The following is a 26,244-nucleotide window of genomic DNA, read 5'->3' as shown; positions in this document are numbered from 1 at the left end:
GAAGACCCCTCATAACACTTTACTATGAATTTCAGTCCCAAATGGGTCCATGAAGAATTGGACCAGACTGAAATAACTGAGTAATTGATCATTATGGTTACACATGGTAATAATGTCTTGTCCATTTGAGTATAAATTCCATAAGGTTGGGGACACTATCATAGATGAGCCTTACATTTCCCTCAGTGCCTATCACAGTGTTCTGCATTCAGTGGGCACTCAATATATGTTTGAGACACTTTTATCCCCATTTTACAGATGAGGAAATTGAAAATCAGAGAGGTTCCAATAACTTGAGCATGGTTACACAGCTAACATATGAATGCCTGAATAAGAGACAGATATGTGATTTCTTCATTTTGAGAAATGTTGAATGTAGGAACCCCACCTATAAACTTAAATCACAACCAATTTGTGACCTTTACAGATCCCTTGACCTTGCTTGCCTTCCCAGCAAAATGAAGGCTTTGGATTAATTGACCTTCATATTTCAATAGTCTTTTCCTATTTGAGCTTCAGTTTTCACACCTGTAAAACAGGGATAATTAGAGGCAGCTATGTGGCACAGTGAATAGATCACCAGCCTTGGAGTCAGGAGGACCTGAGTTCAAATGCAGCCTCAGACATTTGACATACTTACTAGACGTGTGGCCTTGGGCAAGTCATTTAACCCCAATTGTCCTGCCCCCCCCAAAAAAAAACAGGGATAACTTAAATCTTGAATTATTCATCTATTAGGAGTTTTGAGGAGGAATAAATTGCTATGTAACATTAATGTAATCTAGGAATGTGAGCAACTACAAATGCTATGAATATTCATTTGGTGTTATCTTATGCCACCAAAAGTGAATTAATTAGATAAATGAAGCATACTTCTTTAACTTCCAAAACTATATTTTCTTCTGATAGAAATTAAAATGGAATTTATGATTCTCTCTCTTCTTACTTAGAATATGCTAGAAAACTACCTTATGGGTTCTGGATAAATGAGGGTCAACTTTATCAATATCAGTTATTGTTCTGTCCTTTAACATAGCCTTGTCCTCAGGAGTGATTGAGACTTGTAAATGGTCCTCAACCACTGGGTGGCCCAGTGGTTACACTTGGATTTAGAAAGACCTAAGTTCAAATATGGCCTCACTCACCAAGCATGGCCTAACTAATCATGTGACCCTGAGCAAATCACTTAATGTCTGTCTACTGCCTCAGTTTCTTCATCTGTAAAGTGGGGATAATAATGCCATCTGCCTCCCAGAGTTGTGAGGATAAAATGACATAATATTTGCAAAGTGCTTTACAAACTTTGAAGTACTATGAAATGCTTGCTATTTTTTTCACAATTCAACACCCTCTTCCCTCACTGTCAAGATATGAGTTGTCATTTCTTGGGGCTTTCAATGTACCGACCTTTAGCAGTTCTCATCCCCAATAACCTTCCTTTCCCTCCCCCACCCTCCATCTGAATAAATTGAAAAACATGATAACCATGCTTTTGAAAAGTAAGTGTAAGGTGGCTAGATGGCACAGTGAATAGAGCACCAGCCCTGGAGTCAGGAGGACCTGAGTTCAAATTTGACCTCAGACACTTAACACTTATTAGCCTTGTGACCTTGGGCAAGTCACTTAACTCCAATTGCCCTCCAAAAAGAAAAGAAAGAAAAGTAAGTATAAAATAAAGTTGTTACTATGTGGCAAATTAAAATGAGAGTCTGGGGGCCTCTCCAACAGTAGGAAGTGTGAACCAGACCATAGCATCATAGATTGAAATCTGGCAGAGACCTTATAGACCACTGAGTTCTATCCACTTGTTTTATAGATTAGGAAAACTGAGGCCTCTAAAGAGCTGATATCACTTGCCCAGAGTCATATAGCTGGTGTCTGAAGAAGGGTTAGAGTTCAAGTGTTTCTGATTTCAAATCTAACATTCTGTGCCCCTTTTTCTACCTAACTATCTGATCTCGTTCAGTTGTGTCCAACTCTTAGTGAGCCCATTTGGGGGTTTTGTTGGTAGAGATACTGGAGTGGTTCACCATTTCCTTCTCCATGTCATTTTTCAGATAAAGAACCCAAGGCAAACAGGGTTAAGTGACTTGCCCAGGGTCACACAGCTAGCAAGTGTCTGAGGCCAGCCTTGAAATCAGGAAGATGAGTTTTCCTGACTCAGGCCTGGCACTCTATCCACTGCACAAGCCAGCTGCCCTGAGCTTATCTGAGCCTGCTAATCACCAGACAGATGGGAGCGAAGTGGGGTAAACTGCATTAGACAGGCATTCAAAATGAATGAAAAAAAAAGGTTCAAAGAAAAGAAATAAGACAACTCCATCTCTGTGGATGCCTGGCAACTTCACTCCAATTAGTCTAATTGCCAGAATTTATTGAGCATATGTTGTGTGTCCAGCCCTTTGCCTCGTGCTTCAGGAACAAGGAAGTAGTTGTGAGTTCAGAGTCTACACAGACAAAAAATGGCATCTTCACATGAAGCAGAGAGTAGAACACGAGGGTCTAGAATGAACAGGCTCATCCCTCAGCTCAGGAAGGAGATGAATGGTGAAACTGTCTCTAGTTTGAGTTTCCCAGGAGTCTGTGGCAAGTGTAGTACAGTTTTGTTTTCTCTTAGCTATTTCAGAGGTGGCTGGCTGGCACATTGGATAGAGTGCCAGGTCTGGAGTCAGGAGAACTCATCTTCCTGAGTTCAAATCTGGCCTGGCCTCAGATACTTGTTAGCTGTGTGACCCTGGGAAACTCACTTAACCCTGTTTGCCTCAGTTTCTTCATCTGTAAAATGAGCTGGAGAAGGAAAGGGGAAAACTACTCCAGTATCTTTGCCAAGAAAACCCCAAATAGGGTCACAAAGAGTAGGACATGACTCAACAACCACAACCACAAAAGTACTACTACTTAACCAGCGGGCCTCTTTCCAGCCAGTGTCTCAGTGGACTGAGGGGAGGCAGGTAGGCAGGCTCCTCAGGGCTGGGTCCTGGCCAGCAGGATAAGAGGGGCATCCCCATGTGTTACTCTGGGGAGAGGGGTATAGGAATGGAACATATTGAGTTCTATATTTTTTTAAGCTTTAGTTATGACTTTTAAACAATAAAAATTTCTCAAAATAAAAACCTTAGCATGGTATGTGTAAACCTTATAGTATTTTAGAAATATCAACTATTATTATAACTTTACTGAGAATTTTTTTTTCTTTTTGGAGCGGGGAAGGCAGGGCAGTTGGGGTTAAGTGACTTGCCCAAGGTCACATGGCTAGTAAGTGTTAAGTGTCTGAGTCCACATTTGAACTCAGGTCCTCCTGACTCCAGGGCTGGTGCTTTTATCTACTGTTCCACTTCACCGCCCCAATTTACTGAGGAAATTGAGGGTAGCTTCATCTCCTCTTCCCCTCATCTCAAAAGCTGTCAAAATCTTTGCCCCTCTGCTCCTCCTTTATGCCAGTATCTGAGAAAAAAGAACCAAACTGGGTAATTACAGCCATGAGAGGAAGGGAATGACCCCAATCTTAACCCAATTCATTTACCCTCACCTCAACATTATTGGTACATAGGTTATTAGTGCAGAAAACCACATTAGAGTTTATCTGGTCTGACCTCCTCCTTTTAAAAATGTTCTTGAAAACTGAGGAATTTAAAGAAGGGAAGCGATTAGCAGAAAGTCACATAGTTCATTTATGTCAAAGTGAGGGCTAAAATCGGAGGTCTGAGCTCTTTCCTCTCTACCACACTCAGTTGCTGGAAGGAACCAATTTTTTTTTCCAGTTAAATAGACTTGATTTTGTGTAAATTAATGATTTTTTGAAAAGTATTTGCAAGATAATGTGCCTCAGTGCTAGTCATTAGTACAATCCCCTTTTTGTTTTGTTTTCTATATTATCACCACTAGAGGGAACATGGAAACAACCTTCAGCCCACATTGGTTAAAGCACAGAAAAAAAAGGTTTATATATAGGCTTTGGAACTCCAAGGAGTCATACAATCATATAATGATAGATTAGAGCTAAACATGGCCTCCAAGGTCCTCTTGTCCATCCTCCTCCTTTTATAGATTAGGAAACTGAGGCTCAAAGAAGGTAAGTTACTTGCCCAAGGTAATATGCAGAAGGAAATATCAGATGTAGAGTTTGAACCTACATCCTCCAACTCTAAATACCTTAGAAGCCAAGTCCAAGCCTTTTGTTTCCAATATGAGAAAAAGAGGCCCTGAAGAGGTAAACAAAAGTCATTCCAATGTTTTAAAATGTACTTAATTATTATTGTCGTTATTGATAATTATAATCAATCAACATTTATATGACACTCTAAAATTTATAAATTTGCTTCTTTGCAATAATCCTGTGAAAAAACTGAGATTTAGGAAGGTAAATTGTTTGCCTGGGGTCATGACTCTGTAATTGTTTGAAATGGTCTGAGAACCCAGGACTCCTGGCTCCAAAGAAACTCTGTCTCCTACCAAACCAAGGGTAAATGGATGGATGGATGGATGGATGGATGGATGGATGGATGGATGGATGGATGGATGGATGGATGGAAAGAAGTAGATGGATAGATACATATGTAATATATGCTTGGATATTTATGCATACATAGGTGTGTGTATATATATATATATACCTATATAGATACATAGATATATAAATATACAGACACATATATACATAAATACACAGACATATATACAATACATACAGACACAGAGATAAATGCATACAAAGATACATGCATAGAGAGATTAATACATACAGAAATATACACATTAGATAGAGATAGAGATACATGCATGTAGAGAGAAATAGATATTCAACATTTCTGGAGAACAGATTCCCAGAAAGTACTCAGTAATAATAGTTTCTCACAATTATAGAGTGCTATACAGTGAACAAAGTACTTTCCTTACAACAATGATGAGATAAAAAAGGTGATAATATCAACTTTCAGCAGATAGCCTGTCTACTCTGGCTTCTATACACAATATGACTCAGGGGAGAGATTGCTTGACTTGGACTCAGGAAGACCTTTCCAAGCTGTGTGCACCTAGGCCAGTCACTTAACTGCCTCTGAGCCTCAGAAACCTCTCAACCTCTTCTTCTGTAAAATGGGGGTGATAACAGCACATATCTCCCAAGATTACTGTGAAGATCGAGAGATAGCATTTATGAAGTATTTTGCAAGCCTTAAAGTACTTTATAGATACTATTATTCTAACTCTAATTAGGAAATTGAGGCTACATCAGGAGCTCCCTCATTTCTCCTTCACCACATCTCAAAAGCCCTCAAACAAATCATCCTTCTGCTCCTCCTTTATGTCAGTATCTGAGAAAGCTGTTCCTTCTCCTTACTCATGCCAATGCTTTTAGGTTCCCAGCCTGGCTTCTTTTATCATGCCCTAACTCGGAGTCATAGGTTCATAGATTTAGAGCTCAAAGAACCTCAGAGGCCATCTAGGCCAAAAATCTCATTTTACAGGTGAGGAACTTGAGTTCCAGGAATGTTAAATGACTTGTCCAAAGTCATACAGGCAGTAAATAACAGACACAGAGTTTGAACACAGATTTTTTTGTCTCTGGTGCCCCTGTACTTTCTGATATGCCATAGTACTACCCATAGCCAGGGGACCTGGTTCAAATCCCAGCTCTGAAATTTACCAAATAGTTTATTATTGGCAAATTACAATCTCTCAGAGCCTCAGTTTCCTTAACTTCCTAGCAGAGATTATAGTACTTGTACCACCAATCTATAAGTTATAGGAGGGAAAATACTTTATAAACTTCATAGATCTTTTAAAATACAACTTATTTTTAATAACTCATACTGAATCAGAGAGAATTTCTTAGATAAGATAAAACTGGGGCCTAAGTAAATAAGGGAAATAGCAAGCTATTGAGAGGAATAGCATTCCAACCTTACAGAAACATAACTAAGTAATGTGATTGGGACTTTGTCCCAGGATACCAAAATTTAGAGGGCTCCAAGAATAGATACATTCCTTCAGCAGCAAAAATAATTTAGCTTTATTTAACCTAGTCATCAAATTAGTTAATTAAAAGACTAAGCTGCCAGATGGTGCTTACTTCTTTAACAGACAGCTGTACCACGATGCTCCCCACCCCCAGGCAGTAAGTAGCCTGGCCACTAGTAGCCTTACTACTGTATCTCAGGGTCTTTGCCCATGGGAGGTAATGTCCTAAGGTTTCTGTCTCCCCACAAGGAGTTTTATTTCTTCAGGTTTTCCCTTGTTTCTGTCAATGGAATTTCTCTTTAAAAGTTGGTTTGAGTGTGTGCTTTATTCTGCTTGCCCCAGGAAGCAAAATTGCCAGGTACTGCTCTGTACTATTAGTAGATGGTATAGTTATATATTCCCAGAGAAGAAGGAGAAATAACTGAGAGGTGCTGACGGTGATGATGGTGATTATTAAAGGCATTTCAGTGGTTGGTTTTGGAAATGTTTAGCTCTGCTTACACTTTCTTCTTTTCATTTTTATTTCCTTTTGAACATTTTAAACACTTCTCCTCCCACACAGTACCTCACACTTCTCCCACCCACTCCCTAACCACTCTCTCTCTTATATCCATAACAAAAAAAAAAAAAAATACCGTATGTTTCTGTTAAACCCCTACAATTTCTTGCTCAGTAATATGTTGCAGACAGATCAAGAATACAGTGGGTTCAGTTCATTAATATACAATATTAGCATACAATGATACATGGAATCTTAGCTCTAAAAAGGGATCTTAAGCCATAGAAGTTTAAAGTATAAAATAGTTCTTTCAGATTTGTTAGGCAGTGTGGTTTAGTGGGTAAGGTGATGAATTTGGTTTTTGAGAACGTTCAGATCCTGCATCTGACACTTAAACTCTATGAACTTAGTTCCCTGAAATCTAGCTCCTCAATCATGAAAGTTTCAAACTGTGTTCGTGGAAAAGTTGTCCCCAGCTGTCAAAAACCTAGTTTACAAACTGTCTTACATATATTATCTCACTTGATTCTCAAAACAACCCTGGGGAATTACTCACAACAACCCTGGGAAGGAACTTTGTCCTTATTATTGTCTGTCAGAGAAGTCAAATGACTCATACTAGGTCATAAAACTGGTCATTATCAGAGGTGGGATTTGAACCCATTTTCTCTTGATGCTAAGATAAGCTTTTTTTCCACTACACCTTCCTGCCTTTCACAGAGTATATAGAGTGAGAGACACTAGAACCTCATATGTTAAAAATGTAGAATGTTAGAGCTTGGAGATACCTTAAAGGTCTTCTTATGCCTTTTTTCCCTCCTTTGGTGAGGCAGAGTTAAGTGACTTGCCTAGCATCATACAACCAATAAGTGTCAAATGTCTAAGGCCGAATATAAACTCAGGTCCTCCTGACTCCAGGGCCAGTCCTCTATCAACTGCACCGCCTAACTGCCCCTCAGTATACTTTTAAAATGAGGATACTGAAGTACAGAAAGGGGAGGTGACTCATTTCCCAACAACATGCAACACTGATGCCATGTCTTTACTACATGTCCTGCTTCCAATACTAACTGCTCTTTCCTTCAGTAATTTGCACATTGTTGTATTTGCTTCTCATCCACTGCCCAGGCCTAGGTCTGAAATGTTCTATGGAAACCTCTCCGTGGGACACAAAAAAAGTATGATTTCTTTTCCCGTGTCCTCCTGGAGTTAACTAAGAGGCAAATGCTATGGATTTTGCATGACTTTCCCTTTTATTCCAAATAAAGGCTGACCTTTATCTGGAAATTGCTTTATCTGGTAGAAAATCAGTTCTGTTAAGAGCTGACAGTTACATGATATGCATGTTAAGAAATCTGCCATGAGTTTTCCTTTTTCAATGACTTGGATATATAGATTCAGATTGATCTACTACAGAATCCCAGAATCTCAGAACTGGAAGGGCCCTGAGAGACCATCTAGTCCAACCCATACCTGAATAAGAATATAGTCAATAGGGGCAGCTAGGTGGCACAATGAATAGAGCACTGGTTCTGGAGTCAGGAGGACCTGAGTACAAATGCAGCCTCAGACACTTGACATTTGCTAGCTGTGTGACCTTGAGCAAGTCACTTAACCCCAAATGCCTTGCCTCCTCCCCTCCAAAATGATAAAAAAAAAATGTAGTCAGTCAATAAACATTTATTGAGCACAGGCATTGTGCTAAACACTGGGAGTATGAATAAAAAGAAACTGTCTCTGCCCTCAAAGAACTTATTATCTGATGGGGGAAGACAGTGCACAACAGGAAGCTGAAAAGTGATGGGGAAAATGACACCTTGACATAAGGGCATGATGTTCATGAGGTTGAAACCAAGAGGAGCAGCTGATGGAAAATGAAGAGTTAGCTGGAAAGTTCTTAGCCCTCTATAAAGGAAAGCTTTAGGAGATGATGATTGCTCCACTCCCTGCTCAGAGGAAAAAGACAACTGAAAGCATTGAGGAGGTGAGGGGCATCAAACCTGAATCGTTCTCTAGGATGATGAAATTTCAGAGGATGAGCTTCTCCTGGAAAAGGCATGATATCCATAGGGTCAAAACCAAGCAGAGAAGCCAATGGAAAATGAAGAGAATCCTAGACAAGGAGTCATCTAGCCCTTTCTCGAAGACCTCCAGTGAGAACTCACCACCTCCCTGCAGGGCAATCCATTTCACTATGGAACACCCCAGATTGTTAGAAAGGTTTGAGTTTTGTTTGTTTTTTTAGGAAGGGGTTACATTATACCTAAATTTCCTTCTTTACACCTTCTACCCATTGTTCTGGGTTCTGCCTTCTAGAGCCAAGGAGAAGAAATCTAATCTCTTCCTAGTGACAGCTTTTCAAACAGTTGAAGCCTGTAGTAATGTTTCTAAGTCTTCTTTTCTTAGACTAGACACACATAGTTGCTTTAACTAGTGCCCATAAATCATGATCTGCAGGACTTTGACTATCCTAGTAACTGTGCTATAGATGCTATCCACATTTTCATTTCTTTTTTTGTTTAGGTTTGTTTTGTTTAATTTGCTTGTTTGTTTTGGAGGCAATGTGGTTAAGTGACTTGCCCAGGGGCTCACATCCTTTAAGTGTCTGAAGCCACATTTGAACTCAAGTCCTCCTGACTCCAGGGCCAGTGCTCTATTCACTGTGCCACCTAGCTGCCCCTCTCCAGCTTTTCAATGTCCTTCCTGAAATGTGGTTCTCAGAAATGAACACAACACTCCAGATGTTGTCTCAGCAGGAGAGAATACACAGGAATAGCTCTGATCAAGGAACCCTGATAGAAATCATGTCTTCCCCATAGGAGGAGTTAGCAGTGGTATCCTTTATGCAAGAAGTTCTCAGGCCAAAATAAACTTCCAATCTAAGTGGACTTCTCATAATACAAATCTTTTCCCAAGGGGATTGGATCAAAGCAGGAATATTTCCCAAGGGTCCACACTGAGTATAAAAATAGACCTTCTACTGAAACTATATAACGATTCCAACTAGCACACGGTACCATATGTAAATGTTCACTTTCATGCATAGAAATGTGTGGTTTTTCTGTAAAAAGAGATTGCAAGTCAAGCAATTAGCCTGTAAGAATTTCGCTGACCCTCTGAGACCAACAGGTAACCACAAGTGGTCAGCTTGCTGAATTAAAAATAGCATTGTAAAATCCACATGCCTGTACCATTTTACAATTTTAAAACCTCTTTCCTCTTCGCATCTCTGTGATGATGATAGAATGAACATTAATGTTGCCCCATTTTACAGATGAAGTATTCAATAAAAAGAACACTAATTATGCATTTAACTTATTAAGCCAAGCAAGCATTGTGTTAGTGCCAGGGATATAAATACAAGCAAAAGAAAACTAGTATTGCCCATAAGGAGCTTACATTCTAACAGGTGAAGACCCTACATAAGGGTGTGTTGGCAAAGAAGAAGAAGATGGTAGGCAGCAGGAAGAGAAGGAATCTAGAAAATAAATTGAGGAAGGAGAGAGGTAAAGCATAGTTGGGGCCCTTCCTGAAATAGTGGTCCCTGAAACAAGGGAGCTGAGGTATAAAAGTTAATCGAGAATAAAAGAATCATAATTTTAGAGTAGCACAATCCTTTGGAGATCACCTACAGATCACACACTGATTTTTATATTTTTATAGCTTTGACTTTAGAGTCAATATAGCTACATGGCAATAAAGATCTGGAAAAGTCTGGAAGCTCTGTTACTGGGCCTCAGTTTCTTGATCTGCAGGGACTCTATCTCTAAGCTTCCTGAAAGTTCTAAGTGGTCCTGGGATCTCTGTTCTCAGAGATCTGTAAAAATACTGGGATTAGAGTAAACAGCCTCTGGGTTTGATATTCTATAATTTGCAATTTATTTACAGTTCAAACACAGTTTACTTTAAAGTTTTCAAATCACTTTCCTTGTGAGGTAACTAATTAGAGGATGTTTATGCCCATTGTACAGATGAGGAAAGTGAGGATAAAAGAAATTAAATTACTTGCCTCCTGCTTACATAGCTAGTAAATTGCAGAGTCAGGACCAAAACTGCCTCTAAATTTAGGTTTTTCCCTCCCCAGCATGCTGCCAATTTCATACAGTCTAAGATATAATTGTACAAATACTTACACAGATGACATTGTTATTTTAAATGTAGGAGAACCCTCTTTTGGTCTTCCTGAATTTTACAATCAAAGGTTTAGCTTTTGTGGACTGGGTGGCCAGGGGACCAGAAACTCTTGTTTTCTGTTTAAGTTAATGAGAAGGCTCCTACAACACTGAATTCCCCCTTTTACATGGGAACAGTAATTTCTGATGGGCTGTGTTAGCTGGGGAAACGCAGTAGCAGACTGCCCTCTCAAGCCAGCGGGAGAGCTTAGCCATCAAGGAACAAATTCCACAGTAGGAAAGTTGAGGCAAATCAGCCAAAAGAAAGGGGATCGGATCAAGGAGAGACAGAAAAGCAGCCGAAGCAGCTGCAGAGAGAACAGAAAGGCAGACCAGCGGCAGAAACAAAGGTAAGAGCAGAAATGACTGAAAGTCAGTCCCAGAAGCGGATAGTTCAGCAGACGGATGGGGAGGTGAGAGGAAGGGAAACGGAAGGGGAGCGAGCCGTGAGGGTATGCTTAGAAAATCAAAGGACCACATTACTGTTTATCACTCGCATAAGGTAACTTTCCCATAGAGTCAGCTGCTTAACAAAATAAGGCATTCGGAAAACTATGCATTAGCCATGAACAATGAATGATAAAAAAAAAAAAAAAACAGCATGCAGACTGGAGACTTTGAGGGGAAAAGATACAGCTGGGTGAGTTTCAGGGAAAAATCGATTAGAAGAGGGGTAGGGGAGGGGGTCATGTATATTTCATTATGGTCCTAGCCATTGTTTGTGTTGATTGATCCCCAGAATTGCAAATACAGTGTTTTATTCTTTTGAGGGGAACTGTTGGCTATGCCAACTGCTTGTTTTCTCTTTGTAGCCCATGACTGCTCCCTTTTCTTTACTGTCTTAATGTTCACTTCCCCTTCTTATGCCCCTAATCTGATACGAGTTTGAGGGTGCTGGGTCCCAGCCAGGATCTTATTGTTTTGCCTTTCATAGAGTTGTCCCTGGTGTAGACTAAAAAACAGTTCAAAGACTCCAGAGGTGAGAGCTGGAATCTAGTCCTTTGTAAAGGTAACCGAATTAGGCATTGATTACTCAGGCTCTCAAGGAATGTCAAGGGTCTTATTAAGAACCCTAGGGGAAAGGGGAAATGAGTAGCAGAGTGCCTGATATTAAGTCACCTCTGAGTTAACCATTAAAGTCTGGGATGGACTTAATGTCTAGGATGATTAATAGCATGCCCAGAATAGTCAGTTCTTTAATGCAGATGAAAAAAAAACTGATTACAAATGGTAATAGACATTTCTAACTGACCTGCTAGTCAAAAGAGTATCCTTTTGCAAAGTAGGTCTTAGCAAGGTTTATTATTTCTTGATGGTTCCTTTCAGACACCTATGCCCTTTCATCCTCCATTCTTCCTCCTGAAAGGACTGTCCATAATCAGGAGTTTCATCTTAAAATACAAAGGCTAACCATGATGGCATATTGGTAAGATAAGTAGTGATGGTTCATTTTTTATAGGGCTATACAATAGGAGTGGTAGACAGCACAGCATGGTGGAAATGAACACTGAGCTTGGAATCATAAAGACTTGATAGGAAAACTATGGCCTTGTGTGGATCCCTTCAGTTTTCTGAGCCTTGATTTCCCATCTAAAAAAGAAATAGTGCTTTCACTCTCTACTTAACTGGGTTGTTGTGGGCATTAAAAGACATAATAAATGTGAATATATTTGTAAAGTATAGGTATATGGCACCTAGATAGGGACCGCTATGATGTCATTATTTGAAGGAACTCCCAGGTGACGAAACTTCTTTTACCAAAGCAGATAGGCACCTTCTTTACAGCTTGTAGTTTTATAGGGTTGTACAAACACAGATGCCAAATTCAAATAAAAACAGGTCCCCTAAACCCTACATGAGAGCAGCTAGGTGGCACAGTGGATAAAGTACTAGGCTTGGAATCAGGAAGACTCATCTTCATGAGTTCAGATCCAGCCTCAGATACTTACTTACTGTGTGACCCTGAGCAAGTCCCTTCACCCTGTTTGCCTCAATTTCCTCATCTGTAAAATGAGCTAGAGAAGAAAATGGTAAAACACTCCAGCATCTTTGCCAAGAAAACCCCAAATGAGGTCACCTAGAGTCAGAAACAGTTGAAATGACAAAACAAGTCATACGGAAGTGATGTGGAAACAAAGGTTGAGTTGCCCTTCCCCTGGTTTATCCTCTAAATGCACCCTAAAGTACAAAGGTGCCCTAAAGGTTGAGTTGCTCATTCTCTGGGTCCCCAAAGTCCCCCCTTATCTTGAAATGCCACAAAACTTCCCCTTATTTGGGACAATAAAATTCCCTGTCTCCCCCCATACTGGGTCATGGGATTCCCTTGTCCCCTTTATCTTGTGTCATTCATCATCCTCATTCTGTATCCTTATCTTGCAAGACTTATCTTGTCCCTAAATCTCCATCCCCCTTTAGAAACTCTAAAACTCACATCATCATCCTACAGGCTGTATAGCTTTCTGTCTATATAAGTCTGGTCCTTTTCCTATATTAGTGCCTTTATTTAGCTCCTTGCTAAATCTCTGGTCCATATGCTTTTGCATCAATAAAGCTCCCATTGGCTAATAAGAAGGTCTAAGTGAATTCTTTCAAATCTGAACCAGCTCTCCCAACTCTGACCTCAAAAGAAGGATCCCTGTGGATCACATATTGACTTAGAAAAGCACGTATTAATATAATCTATGTTGTATTATTTTAAAATTTTATTTTGTTGTAAATGCTTCCCAGTTACATTTTAATCTTTTTTTTGGCTACACTGAAGCAGAAGGGAAGTTTGTCACCAGACAGAAGGCGAGAGAACTGAAGGAGAAATTCTGTTCAGGTGTGAAAGACTATACAAAACTGTAAAGAGATAGGACAGGGTCCTAGGATGAGGTTTGGAGCCTCATAGACCCAAAGAAAATATTTGCTGACTGAATTAAAAAGTTAGAATGAGAACTGGAAAAAGCCAAAATTACATCGCTGTTTTAAAGTAGCTGATCTCCCCCAAAATGTAACTGTATCAGCTATGGTAAGATTGGGGTCCCTTCTACTTCTAAGGTTCTATGATTCTGTTAAATGTCCATTTTAAATGTAGAATAGCTCTTGATTGTGTTCAGTATGAAAAATGAATTCTACATTTAGAAGGAAGCTAGGTGGCAGAGTGGATAGAGTATTGGGCCTTAAGTCAAAAAGACTTGAAGGTGGATCCTGGCTAAGACACTTTCCACCTATGTGACTCTGTGCAAATTATTTAACCTCTCTCAGCCTCAGTTTCCTAATTTGTAAAATAGGTATAATAATAACACCTATGTCAAAGGGTCATTGTAAGGATCAAAGAAAATAGCATGTAGAATTCTTTGCAAACCTTAAAGCACTGTAGAAATAGATGAAGTATATATGTTTAACTATACAAATATTATTAATATTAATATTATTGTTGTTAGAATATGATAATTTGATATCCTCCAGTGTACTTATCTTGAGCTCTCCTCTCTTCTCTCTCTATATGCTATTTTGGTCATCTCACCAACTACAGTGGACTAATATATCATGTTCATTCTGCTAACTCCCAAACCCACGTATTCAGCCTTTATCTCCTGAGCTTCAGTCCTCCATCACCAACTTCTTGTAAGATAGCTTCACCTGGATGTATAATAAGAATCTGAAGCTCAACATAACTAGAAGGGAAGGAATTATCTTTCCCTGAAAAAAATGCACCCCTCTTTTTACTTTCCCTACTTTGGTAGAAGGAACCACCATCTTTCTAGTCATCTAGCATCATAATCTTGTAACAATATTCAATTTTCCACTCTCTTTTTCACTCCCAATAACAAAAGAACTGCCAAATCACCCATTATTTCTCCATGTCATACCTTGTATCCATCCCTTTTACTCCACAATTTAGATCCTCTTTACTTCTCACCTGAACTCTCATGGGACTTGAGTTCAAATCCCATTTCTGATACTTAGTCCTCATGTGACCTTGGGTAAATTTTAACCTCTGTGAACCTCAGTTTTCTCATCTTAAAAAGATAAAAATATTAGACTAGATTTTTGGTATTTTCTTGTTCAAAATCTATGACTTAATGATCCAATAACCCTTTCATGTCAGTAATGCAGTATTATTATGTCCAGTTCAATTCCACAAACATTTGTTAAGCACTACTGTTGGAAAAGCCTGTACTTGATGATAAGAATACAACACAAAAAAGAAAAACATTCCCTGCCCTCAAGGATCTTTCATTCTAATAAGGATTGGAGAATTGTGGTAATTTATTCATATTTACACAGTTAAGAAAAATCAGAGGTAAGAATTCCACTTAAGATTTTTTATTCTGAAATCAATATTCTTTATATTACACCACACTTGCTTTTTCCCCTTGAGGTCAGGGCCTGTCTTTTCATCCTTGTATCACTAGCACCTAGCAGAATCTCTAGCACACTTTCTGTGTTGAACAAATTCTGATTTAATGCTTGAAATGTTGCCTTTACCTTCCCTGTGCTTGATGAGGAGAGCTAGTGTTTGTTGTCTAAGGTAGTTTCTAGATGATTTGGACCTCATCATTACAGAGACTGCTTTCCACTGGTTTGACATCCTACGGAAATTGTGATCTTCAAAGTTACCTTTTTTTTCCATTTCCTAATTTTCAATACTTTACTCTATTTGAACAGGCCAGGTTGAAGCTGTTGTACTTGTTAGGGCAACAATTCTATTTAGTTGATAATCTGACTGGATACAGACAACTGAATCTGATGTGACTCCCATGTCAGAAGATAGCTGTTTTCTTTCTGTGAAGACAAACTCCATTTTATTTTCTCTATGTATGTGATATTCGATGCTTATCAATTCCATTACCTCCCAACTCTTTTCATGAAAAAGGATTCATGATCTTTAGGTATAAGACTTCTGAACATCCTATAGGTCTTTTTGCCTTTTTTGCTTCTTAAACCTGAGACACATTGTCAACAAACTTTTAATCATGGTGTTTTAGGCCAACTTAATTATTTAGTTACTGAGAAACAAAGTGTCTGTTGACTTGGGTTGATGGATCTCAAATTCTCAGTAAAATTTCCCTCTCTCTTCAGTCTCTGACACAGAGTAAAATACTGTCTACAAATCATATCTGTTCTCCCAGTACTAACCTAGCTAAAGATATAGAGGCTCATTACCATTACACTGGCCACAAAGGGATAAATTCTTTGGCCATGGCAACACGTTAGCTAAAGAAAAATTTTAAATGGCTGTCAGTTCTAGACATTCCATAGTGCTTCAAAAGTATTTGTACAAGATGGGAAGGTGAAAAGGGGTCTAGAGGATACCAAAAAAAAAAAAATCATAGTTTTTGAAACATCTTAACATTAAATTAACTATTGGCACTCATTGTCTAAGTATCAATGAATTGCCAGATTAATAGAAGAACTGAACCATCAACATTTATATTCTTCTGGTGGATAAAAAAAAAAGATTACAGCTAAATGGAAGAATAGGCTTCTCCTTGGAGAGACAAATAAAGGAGTTAGCAGAATTTGTTTAATCATATTATTCCTCAAGGAAATGTAAAACATTATGCCAAGGGATATTTGGTCATCCTATTTTATAGTATTCTTGTCCAGCATAAGCAAAAAGGCTCCAACGATGATAATTGCATTTTTTTTTACTAATATAAGTCCTTAAATATAGAGTCATATGGTGTTCTAGATATTATTTTGAAAAGTCAATTTTAACATCTGAGAAAACAGAGAAACTTTATCAGTGGAATGCCTTATATACAATACACTGGGATTTCTCACTTCACTCTGCATCAGTTCATATAAAAATCACCAAGTTTCTCTAAATCTATTTCTTCATTTCTTAATATAATACAGTGACTTTGGGGACATAGTTCCAAATTTCCTTCCAGAACGGTGAGACCAATTCAGTTTCATCAATAATGCATTAATGTTCAGTAAAACATTTAACAAATTCTCTCATGTTATAGTTGTAGACAAATATAAACCACATAAAATTAAGTGATAGCAGTCGCATGGATTTGGCACTGTTGATTGACTTGAACCACAGAGTAAGTAGTTCTTACAGAATGCATATCAACTTGGAGAGAGGTATCTAGGGGAATGTCTCAGAGATATGTCTTTAGTCCTGTACTGTTCTACACTTTTATCAGTCTTTGGTATTGACTGACCCAAAGAGGGTCAGTCAGGATCAGTCAGGATCAAAAAGGAGCTTGATATATTAAAGCAATGGTCCAAATAATAAAATGTAAAGTCCTATGCCTGAGTTTAGAAAAATGACTTGCATATGTTCTGAAAGGGAAGGCATGACTTGACAACAGCTTTGTTGAAAAAAATCTAGGACTTTTAGTAGATTCCAAGTGTATTACAAGTCAAGAGTATGAAATGGCAGCTAAAAAGCTGCTATCACCTTAGGCTACATTGATAGAAATACAGGGTCCAGAATGAGGGAGGTCTGGCCTGTATTCTACCCTGGTCAGATCACATATTCCTCATCAGGTTCCATTCTGGGTGCTGCATTTTGGGAAGGACAATGACACACAGGTGTATTTTCAGAGGTAGCTGACCAGGATAGTGAAAAGAGCCTCAGAGGCAGAGTCAACAAACATTTATTAAACAACTTCTGTGTGCCAAGTACTATGCTAAGTACAAGAGGTTCAGTTAAAGGACATGGGAAACGTTTATCCTCAAGAAGAGATTTAGGAAGTTTCAAGTATTTGAAGGGCTATCATGTGGAAGAAAGATTTGTGTATCTCCTGCTAGGCCTTCCGGAGCAGAACCAGGAGCAATCAGGGGAACATTCGGGAATGCAGATTTCAGCTCAATATAAGGAATCATTTTCTAACAACTAGAGTAGTGCAAGAGTGGAATGTGCTGCCTCCTTGGGAGATAAGAAATTTCACTTTAAGGATATCTTTGAGTAGAAATCAAATGATCACTGGCCAGGAATTTTCTAAAGGGCATTTTAGGTATGGTTTTGATTCCTGAGGTTTCATGCAGCTCTAAGAATCTAGGGTTTTGTGCAAGCCCCCGTGCTCATCCCATCCACCCAAAATGCTAGTTTTTAATGGGTTAGGTTATGGAAATAACCAACTCTGGTTTTCCATTTCTGCCCCTCTTCCAAGAAATGCAGATGAATTTAGGTCTGCGTCTTTTTCTCTGCTATTGTCAGAAATGGTATTAGTCTTTAGCAAGAGCAGCAGCCTCCAGCAAGAGATGTAAACTTAATTAAAAATTTCAACTTCAAATACAATTCAGTTTGTCCACAATGAAGAGTGGTTTTGGGGGTATTAAACAAACAAACAAAACGCTCTTACATTTTTTTTTTTTAAGAAATTGACTAGCTTCGGTTGGGGTTTATTTTTTGGTTGCCCCCCCCCCCTCCCAGCTAACATTGAACAGAGAATTTAAATCTGGGAGGCGGGGAGAGGAGGGAACCTTTAGAAAGTATCTAATCCAACCTACTTCTATTGCAGGAGGGACAATACCTGGGAAAGTACCTAGAACTAGTCCCTATTTACAGTGTCCTTACCATCAAAGCTTTATGCTTCCTCCCAAAGTTTCTGTGATGGATTAAATGAAATGATATTTGTAAAGTGTTTTGCAAACCTAAACACATTATAATGATGATGAGGATGATGATGACTGTGGGCACAACACTTTTCTTTAAATTTTGTATGATTCTGACACTAAATCTTCTTTGGGAGATCAAATTTTATCTCGAGCAAGCAAATTCTACTCACTTCCTGTATACCAAGGAAAGTAACCCAGGCCCTTCCTGTTGAATCAGTTCAACTAAATTAAATACTGTAAACAGTTAAGTTTTTTTTTTTTTATGTACAAGGCTTGTACTATGGACAGTGAACATAAAATAAAGAATTAACCCCTGACCTCAAAGCTTGAATACTATTCTAAATATGGGGTATAATAAATAATATAATAAATAACAAAAATGTTATAATATTAACTATTGATATTTATTACAAGGATTTGGTTATATTCTTTTCAGTAGGGAGAGGTGAGAGGGAGAGAAATGAAATGCTTTTTAATTGGAAAAAATAATTTTAAATATATCAATGCATAGTAATACGAGGAGAGAGAGGGAGACAGAAAGAGAAAATTTACAGCTTGAGGTGAGGAAGTCAAGCTTCACAAAGAAGACAGTAACTGAACTAGCTGCTAAAACAATATAAAGATTTTGAGAAGCAAGAATGAGAAAGGAGTATGTATCAGGCATGGGGGACAATGTGTTCTTTATGTATGGAGCCAGTATAACTATTAGCTAAGGCCAGTAATCATGAAAGACAAGACCAAAATATTAAAGGAATCCTTGATTTATAATCCAGTATCCTGTCTGGACACCTTTGAAAACAGCAAAAATAAAATCTGTACGTGATCATCGCCATGAGTAAGATAACAAATCATATTAAAAAATAATATACACAAATAAGGTAAGTTCTACCTCCTTGGAGGTCTTCCGACAGAGACATGTCAGATATGTTATAATGGGGATTCCTTTCATGTTTGTGTTAGAATAGATATCTACTGAGGTCCCTTCCAACCCTCAGATCTATGATTCCGTGATAAATAAAATGTTAATGATAATATCATATGCATGTAATGTTTTGCTGTTTTAAAAAAAATTTTCACATGACTTTGGCAGCTAATTGGCATAATGAATGGGTAGAGTCCTAGGCTTAGAGTAAAAAAAAAAAACCTAAGTTCAAATCCAGTCTCAGGCATTTATTAGTTGTTTGACTCTTGGCAAGTCAATTAACACCCATCTTCCTCAGTTTCCTCAACTGTAAAATGGGTATAATAATAGCACCTACTTCCCAGGGTTGTTGTGTGGATCAAATGAGATCAATTTTTAAAGTGCTTAACACAACTCCTGGCATATAATAGGTGCTTAATAAATGTTTGTCTTCTTGTCCACACATTATGTAATTTAATTCTCAGTACAGCTTTGGGAACTAGATAATGAAATTATTATCATCCCCATTTTAAAGATAAGGAAACTGAGACTTAGAGAGACTTAGTGTTTTATCCTAAGTCACATAACTCGTCAGTAAAAGAGCCAGGACACAAATCCGGGTCTTTTGAATCTCAATCTAAAAGGAAGGAAGTTCAGGAATCCATTAAGTCTAAGGCAATTTGCCAACCCAGTTAAAGGAACATGGAAGACCACAGTCAAGTTACCAAACTGTGACTCAAATCTCAGTCAGAAAAAATAAATTTTAAGACCAGAGTGGAGAGGAAAACAGAGACAGGTCACTGGCAGGCAGGAGAGGGATTCAGAGTTAAATATTTGATTATTCATGTTTTTTTTTCTTTCCATGATTTTAATCTTTGTGAAGACCTGGCCCAGTTCACATTTTGTGTTCTAAGAGTAATTGTAGTATAGACATTTAGTTGGTGATCATCTCTACCTAGAAAACTTGAGGTTTTACCATAAAATTCTGAAAATATGTATTTAATGTCATATTGTATGCATTATGTTTTAGTGTTAGGACCAGAGTAGACCTATGCTGTTCTAGTTGTCCAAGGATCCACATGTAGTTGTGCCCAACTTAAGCTTACATCTTTCCATCTTCTTCACAAGATGAGCATGAAATACTTGTGTTTGTATGTGCTATGTATTCACCCCATTCCTAATCTATTTATCTAGTTACCCATTAAAAACAATCAATGAGGATAGTCTTGCGCTATGTGTCCTTGATGAAGCCATATTGGCTTTTAGTGATCACTGTTCCTTTTTATATATTCATAAACCCTTCCTTTAACATGTTATTGCATTTTGCCAGGTTTATGTAAAACCATGGTATCTCTCCTTTAATTTGGAGATTCCAACCTCTTTCCATTTAAAAAAAAAATTAGAATAACATCTGTGTTCAATACACTTAATATGGTGCATAGATAACTTCTCTCCCCTATATAATCGTGTGGATCTTCATCTGGTCTCCACAGATCAAAAGTCACTAACAGAAACTCAACAAACATATATTCTAGTTCTTTCAGTCCCCTGACATAATTTGTCAGGTCTGCTGATTTGAATTCATTGAGCATGATTAGGTGATACTGGGTGATTTTAGAAAGAACAGTTTCAAGAGATACATAAAACAGAATCCAAATTGCAAAGCATTCAGGAAAATGTAGAAACGTTGGTTGTAAGCAGTAATTTTTAAGTTCAACCGTGGAGGGAAAGAAAGGGATGAGAGAGTTGCTTGGACAAGGAAAAAATTGTCAAAGGAGGGTATTTAATTTTAGGAGCAGAAAATATATTTCAAGATAGGAAGGGAAGGCATAGTGGGGAAGAAGAAATACATAATATAGGATGACTACTGGAGAAAGATCATGGAGGAGGCAAGAGGGACCGGAATCAAGAATGTAGGTAGAGAGAATAGCTGTAGTGAAGAATAAGGATATGTCTTCTGTGACTATAGGAAAGAAGTGATGACTGCATAAAGCATGGCCAAATGTGCAGAGACACCCTAGGGAGTGTTCACATTGGCCTTGGCCCTAAGTGAAGAGAAAGGCCCAATGGCAGTGCTTCCCCTACGTGTATCAGCACATCTTACCCTTCATGCTATATATGCACTCCTAAGATGATGCTGAAAATGCAATCTGTTCACATGTATGCATCAGGCTTGTTTTAATTTCTTTTTTTTACCTGATGGAGGATGAGGTCACTTTAGATTCTGCCCTAGTTTCCTACCCCCAAGCATGAAATCATTTGCTAGTACCAGTCCCCTGTGTTCTGTACCTTAGTTATTTTAATTGAAGTCTTGTGCCAATTATTAGATGGAATCCCACAAGAAAATCCAATTGTATTTTTTCATTATTAAAAATCCATTTTCATTTGTAGCTCTTAGCTACTTTTTTTCCAAGACAAATGTACTGAAATTATTGTCCAAATTTGATTAGTGCTAATAATAGCTCTTTATTAAGCCTTGAGTTGCCAAGATACTGCATATAGCAGAGATATTGCCATGGTCCCTGCCATCAAGCAAGTGAAAATGTAAAAAGCTGGGATTTGAAATGGATCTGACTAGAGGACAGGCTTGTTAGATGCACACATAGGTCAGACCACTGAAATGATCCCTGCTGTACTTAAGCACCTCTGGGACACTGTTAAAGATCCCCACTGGTGGTGTGTGGGAGTAATACTGAACCCCCTAATAAATGGCTGCTTTTGTATGGCCATGGGAGCCTGTGCTATGCCTCTCTGCTCTGGTAACAGGAGGATGCAAAATGAGAGCTGTTCATCAAAGCTGTTGCTTAGGCATCAATCAGAATCTTTCAGTCAATATCCTTTCAGATTCCATTGTATTGGTGCAAAAAGCACAGGACTTAGAATCTACAGATCCAGGGTCAAATCCCAACTCCATTACTTAGTAGCTTTTCACTTAACTTTGTTTAGCCTCAGTTTCCTCATCTAGGAACTGGGAATAATATCTGACCTGCCTAATTCACAGGGTTTCTGTGAAGATAAAATGAAATATTTTTGCCTGCAACCCTCACAATCACATAAAGTGCTTATGTAATTTGTACACTTCTTCTTTAGGATGCCCATAAATTGAAACAAAACAAAAATGTGTCCATCATTTTCCTGTTCCTCTCTACACTACTCAGGCAATTCTTAGAATACAGTGCCAAGAATCAGTTTTTGCATTTTGAGAGAAATGTTTACAGCATATTGCAACACAAGTAGAATGTTATTAGAAATACGCGTCGTGGGAAGCTTATAATCATTAAAGGATCTTTGGAATTTCCCAAACACAATCCAGCTTGCTCTTATCTTCTTCTTCAACTCATCCAACTGTACTGTAGGTCACACATATGCATACTGATAAACAAAATCTGTGTGTTTTCTTTACAGATGCATATTGTAATCAGGATAAAAGATATTCTTCATCCATCTGTTTTTTTTTTTTCTCCAATGATGGTCAGGTCAACCTCTTTTGAGTGGTTACAGGTCTCTTTTGGGAAGGTCTGAGATGGATGTAATATGCACAATGTTATCTTCGATCAGATGTATCTAGAGCAGAAACAGATACTTGTACCTGAAAATCTACTTAGAAAACCAAAAATTCACATTATCTATGTTATATTATATTTTTATATTTCTTTTGTTAAGCATTTCCCAGTTACATTTTAATCTGGTTCCTAGATGCATTGTAGAATTTTGCATTGATCTTCTTGTGGACTATAAGTTTGACAGCCAATAAGCATTCATTATGCACTTTATACTGCCAGTCTTTATACTAAGCACTGAGGATACAAAGAGACACTAAAGACAGTCCCTGCTCTTATGGAGCTCATAATCAATTGAGGGAGACGATAAACAAGTAGTTGGACCAGAAAATTTCAAAGGCCAACACTTGAAAATTCATGATTCTGTAATTAAAAAAAAAAGTTTTAAAGAGATAAGTTTATTTGAGAGCAGAGAAGCTGAGACCTCCCTTTATGTAAATACCTGTATGCAAATACAAAGAATATTGCAAGGCTTATGGTGAAAATTAACCTTCTCCATTAACATAGATGAATGAATTTTTAAAAGCAGACTTCAACTAGAGCCATATAAAACATTGTTAGACAAAGAGAAATTGTGGCATCTTCATTTTTAAAAAGCTTCACAATCAGGAATTACTTTCATCTTTTTTTTTTTTTTAAAGCAATTGGGGTTAAGTAACTTGCTCAAGGCCAGTTATTTCTGGGTGTGGTGCTAAGTATCAGAGCCCAGATTTGATCCCAGGTCATCTGGACTCTGGGACCAGTGCTCTTACTCACTGCACCACCTGGCCACCCCACTTTCATCTCTCTTAGATAATTAATATGTTGGAGTAATTCAAGGAGGGAGATGGATTGGATGATGTCTTGGGTTTCCATCCAAGGCTGGGTCTCGTGGGCCTATTTACCCCCTCTTGTAAATACTGACTTGATCATTATCATTGGCATGTGTGTAGGAAATGGTAAAGATGGTAGAATGAAATGTAGATAATAAATTAATAAAGTTACAGTACAGTTGGCATTTAAAACAAGTTATATCATTGGAGAAACTTATTTTTAAAACATTCACCTCTGAAAATGTTTCTGAGATGGAAATCAGCTTCTTTTACCCTGAAATATAAGAAATAAAACCTGTGACCTTGAGAATTAGGTACAACTAGAAAGAAATTTAGCAGGAATAAGTAAATTGTGGCTCATATAGCCAAACCACAAATAACACCAATCAGTTTAGCAGGGTGGGAAAAGACCTGGAAATAATGATTGACCATGAGTTAAATATATTAATTTGCTAAAAATTATGATGATTTGCTAAAAATCATATACTATCTCTCAGCTTATTTAACTACTGTTTATTCTCTTTATACTTATAGAAGAATATATTATCTTTTCCACTAGAATTTAAGCTCTTTGTAAGTATTGATTATTTCAATCATTGTACTACAAAGTATAAAAAGTTTGAGAGACATAATTTCTAGGTAATTAATTAGTTTATTAATCATGCTAGTATATAATTAATAAATGGTGTCAGTGACACTCTGGAATGCCAAAGACCCTTCATAGAACGCACTCAATTCTTACATGCCCTTGTAGGAGTAAATGTTTCTGAGGGTGACAGACTAATCTGATTGGTTAACAAGAAATGAGGAAGAATGATTGGGTGAGTGACTTTGAGCATGTCATTTACTTCCAAATTGAGGCCCACCTTGGGCATTTATTTATTGGTAATTGATCCCCACCCAAACCTGAGTAGAACATAATGGACTTTCTCACCTAGGTGGAGTCTGAACAAGATTGAGGAGAAAGTTAATCCAATCTCATTATCAGCAATGTCTTTTATATTTTGACTTGACTTAGTAGAGAATAAGGTTTAAGAAAGTAAAAAAAAATTATGTGTCTCTCCAATATTAACAATTAGTTATTTCATAATCATTTCTCTCAGTACTTGTATCCCTAGTACCCAACACAGTGCCTGGCATATAGCATGAGCTTAATAAATATTTGTTGATTGAGAGAGACTGACAGAGGAAAGAACATTTATTAATCTCTTACTATGTGCCAAGCATTGTCCTAAGCTTTGGGAATGCAAAATATAAGAAAAGGAAAAACAAACCCCTGCCCCCCAAAGAGCTTACATTCTAATGAGGACCCCTTAAAGGGACTCAAAAAGAGGGAAGGGTAAGGTACCCATGGGGAGCAAGGTGAAGAAGCAGTCTGAGGACTTATGGGCTGAGTCAAGTTTGGAGTGAGAGTGGCTAATGTGGGTACTTCCTGAAATAGAGGTTCAGAGAGGAACTCACCAATTAAGGGAGAAGGCTATGGGGCAGAAGTGTTGCCAGAATGATAAGGCTGTTTAAGCAGGATAGAAGTTGCCTGGGGAGTCATGGCAGAGCTGGATGCAAGACTTTGCTGTGAACCAAGTGCAGAGCTAAGACCTTTACAGTATTTCTGACTGCAAGTTGCTTGTGTTTTCCAATATGCTATTTTTCATTCACCTCTGTGCTTTAGGAAGAATGAGGAGATTTGCCAAAATCTTTAAAAGGAAGAAAAATAAAAGACTGTTTCTTTAAGTAAAACTTAAAGAAATATCTGTTTAGTTAAGGTAGATCAAGTTAAGAGATTGGTAATGATTGCCATCAGATAGATGATGAGATTTTAGAAGGAGGTTGATATAGCATGGTGGGGAGGATGCTAGTTTGGGAGTCAAGCCCTGCATTCAAATTCAGACTCTGCTTTGTACTACCTGGGTAACTTTGGGTAAGTCACTTAACTTCTCTGGGTCTCAGTTTCCTCAGTTATATAATGATAGGGCTGAAACTCTTTAGGTGGCCTCGATCATTTCTAACTCTCAATTTATGATCCTTTGGTCTCATGAAGAATTGCTCACTGTGCCACAGAAGACCAAAGAAATGGAAACAAGTTCACCTAAAATCAAGTGGAAAATCAGTTGAATATAAGAATTATGGGGGAGTGAAGATGGCAATAAAATAATATCTTTGTAAATACAGAAGAAAAGAATAAGCAACCATCTGGCCTGGAGGGGTGAGATGTCCATTTATATAAGGGTAGGGTTCTGGACCAGTCTCTGGAAGGGATTTCAAGATCCTTCCAACTCTCTGTAGAATTTTGAGGTCAGGATCTCCAAGATCTCTAAAAAGATCACAGTTCAGAAAGATGATGCATATAGGCTTTCAATGTAATCATCCTAAATTCCCCATTCTGGGAGTATGTCCTAGGAGAAATCTCCTTTAGAGGAAGAAGAAAAAAAAATCTTACCTTCTGCATTATATATAAATACAACCCCACCCCTCCAGACTAGAGAACTGGGGTGAGTGGGCATAAAATACACTCCCAGAAGATTAAGAAAGATTTTGTTTTTGTTTTCTTTCCCCAATTATATTTTAAAATGACCTTTAACTGGCAGCATTTTGTTTTACTTTTTTAAGCTTTCTGACCTCCTTTCAGCATAGAAACCAATACTAGAGGGAAGGAGAGAGAGAGAGAGAGAGACAGAGAGAGACAGAGAGAGAGAGAGACAGAGAGAGACAGAGAGAGACAGAGAGAGAGAGAGACAGAGAGAAGAGACAGAGAGAGAGAGAGAGACAGAGAGAGAGAGAG

General features: G+C 38.1%; 1 protein-coding gene across 24 annotated transcripts in view; it reads left to right on the top strand.

The window, feature by feature from the left end:
• Positions 1-26,244, top strand: part of DLG2 (discs large MAGUK scaffold protein 2) — a 2,470,643-nt gene that overhangs the window by 1,968,372 nt on the left and 476,027 nt on the right. Inside the window, exon 1 of one of the 24 annotated variants that reach the window (XM_069070990.1) lies at positions 10,797-10,979. The exons of the other annotated variants lie outside the window; for them this stretch is intronic. The gene's annotated coding sequence lies outside the window, so the exon portion shown is untranslated. Of the gene's footprint in view, positions 1-10,796; positions 10,980-26,244 lie in introns of those variants that run through there. 24 annotated transcript variants of the gene reach the window in all.

The sequence above is a fragment of the Petaurus breviceps genome, unplaced genomic scaffold (assembly GCF_028583685.1).
Source record: "Petaurus breviceps papuanus isolate PSGF00001 unplaced genomic scaffold, PetGlider_PUasm1.0 90823, whole genome shotgun sequence".
NCBI lineage: Eukaryota > Metazoa > Chordata > Mammalia > Diprotodontia > Petauridae > Petaurus > Petaurus breviceps.
This window is presented reverse-complemented; position numbering and strand designations above follow the sequence as displayed.